General features: G+C 48.7%; 1 pseudogene; it reads left to right on the forward strand.

The window, feature by feature from the left end:
- The first annotated feature begins 1,190 nt into the window (after positions 1–1,190).
- LOC111559910 lies at positions 1,191–1,288 on the forward strand (annotated as a pseudogene).
- The last annotated feature ends 8,417 nt before the right edge of the window (positions 1,289–9,705 follow it).

Genomic DNA, 9,705 nt, shown 5'->3' on the forward strand with positions numbered 1-9,705 from the left:
CAATGACAGGGAGCTGCTCCTGTTCCACAGCCTCACCAGCGTGGCACAGGTCACAATCTCCCAGTCTGTGGCTTGGCTTTTCTTTTCTTTTCTTTTTTTTCCACTACCTACTCATTTAAGTAATGTCTACACCCAACGTGGGGCTTGAACTCACAACCCCGCGATCAAGAGTCACACGCTCTTCAGCCTGAGCCAGCCAGGCGCCCCTTGTCTTCTCTGTCTCTCCACAGGGTCTTTCGCAGAGCACAAGTTTTAAATTGCAGACAAGTCCAACTTATCAACCACCATGGATCATGCTTTTGGTATTGTATCTAAAAAGTCATCGCAGGCCTGACCGAGGCCACCTAGATTTTCTCCCGTGTTATTTTCTAGAAGGTCTATAGTCTTGTGTTTTATATTCAAGTCTGTGATCTGTTTTGAGTTGTTTTGTGAAAGGTGGAAGGTCTTTTTTTTTTACACGTGGCCGTCCAGTTGTTCTAGGATTATTGGTTGAAAAGTTTGCTGACCATTTTATGATGTCAGGAAGGAAAAAAATGTCCTGGAATGTCACAGTACTGCTGGCCATCTTGGGACAGGTACCAACCTCCTGGAGGCCCACTTACTCATCCCCGTCCCACATCTCAATCTTATATTTGCAACACCTACTCCTGAGATAGTATATTGATCAAATATTGCCACAATAATGCTGTGCAACAATCCCCCTACCCCTCCCCTCCTCAAACTCAGTGGTTTAAAATGTTACTAATTTGGGGGCGCCTGGGTGGCTCAGTCAGTTGAGCGTCCGACTTTGGCTAAGGTCATGATCTCATGGTTTGTGGGTTCGAGCCCCACATTGGGCTCTGTGCTGACAGCTCGGAGCCTAGAACCTGCTTCGGATTCTGTGTCTCCCTCTCTCTCTCTCTGTCTGCCCTTCCCCCACTCACGCCCACGCACTCTCTTACTCTCTCTCAAAAATAAACATTCAACAAAAAAATGTTTTTAATGTTAATAATTGGGGGCCCCTGGGTGGTTCAGTCGGTTAAGCATCCAACTCTTGGTTTCCGCTCAGGTCGTGATCTCATGGTTTCGTGTGTTCGAGCGCCACATCGGGCACTGTGTTGGCAACTCAGAGCCTATTTGGGATTCTCTCTCTCCCTCTCTCTCTGCCTCTTCCCACCCACGTGGTCTCTGTCTCTTTCAAAAATAAATAAGTGCTCACACCGGCAGCACATATACTAAAATTGGAACAATACGGAGAAGATTAGCCTGGCCCCTGCACAAGGAAATTCGTGAAGGGTTCCTTATTTTTATGAGGACTTTAAGATACAAAACAGATGAACATAAGGGAAGCAAGAATAGTATAAAAACAGGGAGGGGACAAAACATAAGAGACTCCCAAATATAGGGAACAAACAGAGGGTTGCTGGAGGGGTGGTGGGAGGGGGGAAGGGCTAAAGGGGTCAGGGGCACTAAGGAATCTACCCATGAAATCCTTGTTGTTCTATATGCTAACTGGGATGTAAATTATAACAATAAATAAATTTTAGAAAAATAGATAAATAAACCTTTAAGGAATAAATACGTAAAATAAAATGTTGATAATTTATCCTCAAGCTCCCAGGTCTGTGGATTGGTTGGACAGTCTCATCTGGGGGCCCAGGCCGGAGGGACGGTGGTTGGTCCTTGGGGCCAGTAGAAATACGTGATACCTCTTAAGGCCTAGGCTGGGAACCCGTACGCTGTCCCTTCTGCCCATATCCTATTGGCCAAAGCAAGTCACGTGGCCAAGCCCAACATCAGTGGGGCAGGAAAATACATTTTTCCCGTGAAGATGGAGAAGAAGGGCGTGAATGTTTGTTGGACAGTGGTAAAGGAATCGCATCATAATACGAACAGGCAAAGTTAAATGTAAAGAATTATTAACTAGAACAGGAGATTGAAGTTACAAAGGATTGGTTAAAAAGAAGTAAAGAAATATAGGAACAGCCGATGTAAGGAGTGGATGTTTTATATCTAAAAAATACAGGAATAGCCGATGTAAGGAGCAGCCATTACACCTAGGACTAAGAGAGAGAGTTCAAGGTAGAGGCCCTTCTACCCCCAGGGCTGACATTCAGATCCTGTTGGAGAGCCAGCCGCGGCTGGCTGGATAGCACGGAAGACAGCCTGCTCCTGTGTCGCCAAGTGCCCTCGTCAGATCTGTGATGACAGAACCACCCCAGGGGCTTGTTACAATGCCGAGTTCTAGGCGCCACTGGAACTAACTGAACGAGAATAGGGGGAGGGAGATAGGAATCTGTAGTTTCATCTACTACTCCAGCTAGCTTTCCCTACACTAGCTTAAGATCTCGGAGCTCTGTGAACAGGGAGACCTTGTTGATTCACTGTCGTATCCTTGTCTCTTAGCCCCGTATCTGCCACTTGCTAGGTGTTGCTGTAGACAGGTTGTTCCTGGACTGGTTCCCATTGGTTGGTTGGTTGGGAGATAACATTCAAACCCAACCGGTTGTAACTGGCCACAAGCCACATCCCCAGCCATAATTTCATGGTGTTTGGTTGATGAGCACAACGTCCCTCCGTTATTGTTGGCGAAACCCAAAGGTAACGTATCCTCCCGGAATGGCAGGTGGTATTTTCCAAAAATATCTGCGACACTGCTTTCCATTCTACATGTTTTCCTGCGATGTGACCTTGACAGGCTTCCATGGAGAGGCAGAGTCTATGTCCCCTGCCCTTGACTCCAGGCGGGCTTGTGACTTGCTTGTAACCAACAGAATGTGCCAACAAAGCGATGACGCAGGACTCCCGAGGTTAATCTTAAAGGGCAACACAGCATGGTCCTTGCTTTCCAGAACACTCGCCTGGGGAGCCACGAGTCTCCGTGTAAGAAGTCCCCACACTGGGAGGAAGCCCAACCGCTCAGAAAGGCCACACGAGGATTTCCCGATGGCTAGCTGCAGCGGAGGCTCCGCCAACGGCCGGGTCAACCAGCAAACGCGGGAGCGAAAGGTCTCCAGGGTTTCCAGTCCCAGCTGCTGAGTCCCCTCCAGTCCTTAAATCTCCCCAGACCTCAGGAGGCTGCGGAGCCATTGTGAGAGTCATCACAAAGTCATTTTCATCTTTACTTCCTGGGGGGAGGGAGGGGCGTGGGGATCATTTGTTAGGTGGCCATACTAAGCGGAACCAGTCCCGGATCAGCATCCCCCCGCCCGCCTCTTCCTACACCATGAACTTGGACTGGAAGTTCTTCCCTCTCCCAGCGATATCGCTGTGACCATCTTCCCTCCTGTCCACGATCCTCGCGAAAGAGAAAGCCGGCACTTCTGAACGGGCTGGGCTGACGAAGGGTTCTCTCTAAGTGCTTCAAAACACGGTGTCAGACGCGCCACGGGCCTCACTGCGTTAGCGCCACACACTGCGTTAGCTTAACCAGGCAACACGGGAAACCCAACCAGGGTGATTTTCGATCCCCTTCCAACGCAGAAACGAAAGCGACTGGAGACTCCTTTGTGCCACCGCAGCGTTCGAGAATGGGGCCGAGTGACCTTTCTCAAGCCCCTTGGTTTGGCACATTGAACGGAGGGATGGAAAGAGGCAAGAACTGGGGATTCGCAAAACCTGGGGTCGAAAATGAGTTCAGCCCCATCGCCTCTGTGGGATCTGAACGAGCTGTCTAGCCTCTCGGCGCCCGGCTCTCTCCGTCCCAAAACGGGATCGGGTAATGACCATCCCAGCCCCTAGGGCTGTTCCGCGGATGCCCTGATGTGGGCAGAGAGGCGACAGCGCTTTGTAAATCTGTGACACAAAATACAAACGCTTGCTGTCTCCTTCCACTTTATATACAGGGCGACTTCCGAAACACGAGAGACTAAACAACCCGAAAACTTTCCTAGGCAATTTAGGACAGGGTCAAAGAAAGCAAAGCAAAAGACAAAACAAAGTCCTCTGCGGACATGTCCTTTCTTGGTGGGCGATACTCCCGGCACGCACCTGTGCTATCTACGGGTCACAGTGGTAAGGGGACAGGGGACAGGGGACAGGGCACCGACCGGGGCGCCCTTCGCTGCCTTTCCCCTCAGAGCCGGTTTACCACCCCCCACCCCCCACCCCGAGTGGTAAACTGTGCTGCTCTGATCGAGTTCACCCTCTGCGGCTGAAGTGTTTCCTTCCCCCAACAGCCCCGCTTTCGAAACAGGCAGCCGCTCCGGCTGCTTTGCAGAGACCCGTCTCCAGTTCTGATCCTGAAGATAAGCTACCGGGTTTGCACCTCGGCTCGGTCTTCCGTCCCGAGACAGAGGCGCAGCCCGCCCTTGCTGCCCCGTGGCCTCAATGCCAATGTCCTAGTTCACACTCGCCCGGCGGAAGGGACCCTTAGAGGCCCGCCGGCCCACCGCCGGACCGCCGTGGAAATGGGGACGCGGGGAAGGAGCGAACCGTCAAGGCAAAGGCACAACAACACCCCCCAGGCTGCAGCTCCTCTTCCCAGAAATAGTCTCCCCTCGTTATTCCTGCGTCACGCGTGTGCTCCTGGCGGGCACAGCCAGCTGCCTGCTCCACGTCTCCAGATGGTGACTAATGAGTGGCTGCGACTTGACTTGTCTAAGCAGAGCTCCGGATTCTACCCACCCACTCACGCTTGTTCCTCCCCCAGCCTACCCAGTTAATTGCCCAGGTCCTGGGGCCACATGCCTCGGAGCCCTGCCACTGATCTTTCTTTCCCCCATCCGGTTCACCTGCAAGCCCCGTGGCCCTACCCTCAAAACACCGGCAGGGTTGGTCTACTTCTCACCCCTTCGATGACGACCACCCAGCCACCCTGCCCTCTCACTCAGGCTGCTGCCACCCCTACCCGACCTGATTCCGTCTCCACTCTTTTTTTTTTTTTTTTTGAGTTTATGAACTTCTAGGGTATTCTTTTTTTTTTTTTTTTAATATGAAATGTATTGTCAAATTGGCTTCCATGCAACACCCAGGGCTCATTCCAACAGGTGCCCTCCCCAACGCCCGTCACCCACCCTCCCCTCCCTCCCACCCCCCATCAACCCTCAGTTTATTCTCAGTTTTTAAAGAGTCTCTTATGGTTTGGCTCCCTCCCTCTCTAACCTTTTTTTCTTTTTTTTCCTTCCCCTCCCCCATGGTCTTCTGTTAAGTTTCTCAGGATCCACGTAAGAGTGAAAACATGGAATCTTTCTTTCTCTGTGTGGCTTATTTCACTTAGCATAACCCTCTCCAGTTCCATCCATGTTCCTACGAAAGGCCAGATTTCATTCTTTCTCATTGCCAAGTAGTATTCCATTGGGGATATAAACCACAACTTCTTTATCCATCCATCAGTTGGTGGACATTTAGGCTCTTTCCATAATTTGGCTATTGTTGAAAGTGCTGCTGCCCACATTGGGGTACAAGTGCCCCTCTGCATCAGCACCCCTGGATCCCTTGGCTAAATTCCTAGCAGTGCTATTGCTGGGTCGTAGGGTAGATCTATTTTGAATTTTTTGAGGAACCTCCACACTGTTTTCCATCTCCACTCTTTATTTATTTATTTTTTCAACGTTTATTTATTTTGGGGACAGAGAGAGACAGAGCATGAACGGGGGAGGGGCAGAGAGAGAGGGAGACACAGAATCGGAAACAGGCTCCAGGCTCCGAGCCATCAGCCCAGAGCCCGACGCGGGGCTCGAACCCACGGACCGCGAGATCGTGACCTGGCTGAAGTCGGACGCTTAACCGACTGCGCCACCCAGGCGCCCCTCCATCTCCACTCTTAACGCTCCTTGGGTCTCTTCTCTACACAGCGAAGCTTGGAAACCACAAAGCCGATCGCATCACTCCACTCCTCAAAGGGCTCCAACGGCCACTCATCTCATGATAAAATCCAAACTCCTTACCATATTCTATAAGATCCTACATAAAGGGCCCTGCCTACTTCTTGGATCTCATCTCCTACCACTGTCTCCTTAAACTCTCTCCTTTCCAGCAGCAATGGCCTTGCTGCTGTTCCAGAAACACACAAGCTCATGTCTGCCCCGGGGCATTTGTACGTGCTGTTTGCTCTCCTGACATGCGCTTCACCCACATCTTGGCATGGATCGTTGTCCCATGTTATCCACCTTTCTGACTGAACCAACCTTGATCACTCTCTCCAAAAGAGTACACCTCACCCAGTCATTCCAATCCTCAGCCTGCTTTTTTCTTCTTTTATAGCACCACCTCCCCCATGAAATTATATCATGCATCTGTTCATGCGCTTGCTTACGAAGTGTTTTCCCCACTGGAACTTAAGCTCCATGAGGATAGAACTTCAGTCCGTCTTCGTCCTTTGTCTATCCGGAGTATCTCAAACAGGATCCATCACCTATCAGTCACCTATCACAACGCCTGCCACAATATTAGTTGAATGGATAAAGGAATGAATTAAAAAACGACCATGTAAAATTTGGGACAATCCAAAAGTTTTTGAGAAACAAATGTGCGAATTTAACACACCATAAGCATTCACGTCATTTTTTTCTTTTTTCCTTTTCTTAAGTTTAAATTTTAGTTAGTTAACATACACTGCCATATTGGTTTTAGAGTAGAAATCAAGTGATTCTTCACTTACATACAACACCCAGGGCTCATCACAAGTGCCCTCCTTAGCACCCATCGTCCATCTAGCCCATCTCCCACCCACCTCCCTCCATCAACCCATAGTTTGTTCTCTATCATTAAGAGTCCCTTGTGGTGGGACACTTGGGGAGCTCAGTTAAGTGTCCGACTCTTGATTTCACTCAGGCCGTGATCACATGGTTCGTGAGATAAAGCCCCACATTGAACTCTGTGCTGATAACACGGAGCCTTCTCGGGATTCTCTCTCTCCCTTTGCCTCTCTCTTTCTCTCTCTCTCTTTCTCTCTCTCTCTTTCTCTCTCTCTCTCTCTCCAAATAAATAAATAAACTTAAAAAAAAAAGAGTCTCTAGGGCTCCTGGAGGGTTCAGTCGGTTAAGTGTCCAACTCTTGATTTCGGTTCAGGTCGCGATCTCAAAGTTTATGAGTTCAAGTCCCACATTGGGCTCTTTACTAAGAGTGCAGAGCCTACTTGGGATTCTCTCTCTCCCTAGCTCTCTGCCTCTGTCTCAAAATACATAAATAAATAAATACTTTTAAAAAATAGTCTTTTGTGGCTTGTTCCTTCTCTTGTCTCCCCCTCCACTTCCCATATGTTCATCTGTTTTGTTTCTTAAATTCCACATATGAGTGAAATCATATGGTATTTGTCTTTCTCTGACTTATTTCACTTAGCATAATACATTCTAGCTCCATCCGCATCATTGTGAATGACAAGATTTCATTCTTTTTGATCGCTGGGTAATATGAAATCTTGTCATTCACAATGATGCGGATGGAGCTAGAATACACACACACACACACACACACACACACATATAGCTTCTTTATGCATTCAACATTCTATCGATATTTGAGCTCTCTCCATTGTTTGGCTATTGTTGATAATTTCATGTCATTTCTTAGCACATGGTTCTTACAGGGGCAATTTTATCTGTAATGAATCTACCAAAAGACCATGGTGCTTACAAAGGAGAGAGAGACTAGAGTATTAAAAAATTTATGTTGTGCAGGAAACCCACTAACTGGTCCTGGGATTTCCGTTTGGCTCTGTGTTTTCCCGATGCATAGTATGTACTAGTGAGCTTAGACCTAGATGTTTTCCCAGAACGTGCATCTCCCAGAAGAAAGGTGGGTCAGTTATAAGTAGTTGAAATGTTCCATCTGTGAGACACGATTTAGATTCGCTCCAGAGCCATTTTCCTGGTGGACCTCCAGGAATTTCCTGGCAGGAAAGACTCGGGCCTGCAGGGGGAGCTGATGGCACATGTCCATTCTGGAAAGCCTTGGAAAACTGAGGTCCAGAAATTTAACTCTTCCTTCCAGTGGAATGAAGTAAAGAGGTCACTGAATTTTAGAAACGTCCAAGATGTTCTCCTATTCCTGCCGGAATCCGAGAGATGGAAAGATTCTTTAGACTCGAAATGTCAAGCGGTCAGATTGGGTTCATGCAGCCCACATAATGCAGGATTTTATCTCAACTCTGGGACCACTTCCTCTTCATGTGTAGACTTGGATGTCCCCACACACCGGCCAAGACGACGGCTCCGAACGATGGCGAAGGATGCCCAAGAAACACACTACCGCGCATTCTAGCCTGGAAAAGCATAAAAAGTCAGCGTTCATCATGACACAGAAAGCCTTGTGGGTTTATCAGGAGAACCCCAGAACTTTGCCTCCTGCAACTAGAGAGCAAAACAATGTGACCTTTCTGTTCAGAGATATAAAGTTACTGAACAAAATGGAAATCGTTCTATTAATAGTTTATTTACGACCGTATCACTGGGTCAGAATTAATTCTCACCTTGCATCTAATTTCACAATGGCAACCCCACGTTCAGGGAGCCTGCCCTTCTTGCAAATTAAAGAGACTCTGCTTACTCTCGGACTCCAGTCCTTCAGGGCAACCCTTGAACATGGAAATAAGTCATATTCCCCACCCAACCCACCATAATCACACACACAAGAAGGGACAGCAGCTCTTCTCGGTCCCAGCTGCGTTGAGTCTTAGAAATAGTGCTCGCTCTCCCTGCATCAAAGGGCAGAAGGAGATTTCTGCTCCTCCAAAGGCAAGCCTGCACAGTGGGGCTGCATCATTTCCTTTTCGATGTTGGGATTTCCTGGACTTCCCGCGCAAGATCTTAAAAACCAAAAACACAGTCTGTAGAAAGATGCCTCGAAAAACCCTTCATCCCTCATCCCCGCTACACATACGATGTCACCGTGTCTGACATGCCCTCCATTGCAAGCAGACGGTAGCCACAACCTAAGGACGTGCGTCAATCGGAAGGACTCAACACCCCCACCTGCCCAAACCGCAGCGTGTCCGGGCTCCTTCCCTTGACTCCCTGTTCAAGTTCCATATTTACCTAGTATTTTCTTGCACAATCGACGACTCTGAGAGGGTGTATCTTGCAAGGAACACCAAAAAGGAAGGCACGGCCATTGGGATAGCCAGGCCCAGGTTGTTACCAGCGGTGTGACGGTCCTCACCCGCCTGTGGGCAGGGTCGGTCCTTCCGGAGACGCACCCCTGCAGCCGGTCATCTGCAGCCGAGTCCTCTGCGTCGGTGCTGTCCCACACCGTGGTCTTCGTTTCAGTGGGGATCCCGAACTCTTATCGAAAATGTCTTTGGAAGGTCACACGGCACCACAGCATGGAGACGGAAGTCATTTCGATGCCAAAGACGACCCCTCATATACCAGTGCAATAAAATGTAATTGAAATCACCAGATCTCTCAGAATATCTTAGATTTTTCTTTTTTTTAAAGTTTATTTATTTATTTGGAGTGTGAGAGAGAGAGAGAGAGAATCCCAAGCACTCTCAGTGGAGAGCCCTATGTGGGGCCTGAACCCGTGAACGGTGAGATCATAACCTACGTTGAAATCAAAAACTGGACCCTTGGGGCACCTGGGTGGCTCAGCCGATTTTGCGCGCTCTCTCTCTCAAAAATAAAAAATGAACATAAAAAAAAGAGTTGGACACTTGGCTGTCTGAGCCATCCAGGTGTCCCATAGATTTTCTTTTAAAGATTTTTTTTTTCATTTTTGAGTAATCTCTGCACGCAACGTGGGGCTCAAACCCACAGCCCCATGTTCCATCAACTGAGCCAGCCAGGC

The sequence above is a fragment of the Felis catus genome, chromosome A3, assembly GCF_018350175.1.
Source record: "Felis catus isolate Fca126 chromosome A3, F.catus_Fca126_mat1.0, whole genome shotgun sequence".
Classification (NCBI taxonomy): domain Eukaryota; kingdom Metazoa; phylum Chordata; class Mammalia; order Carnivora; family Felidae; genus Felis; species Felis catus.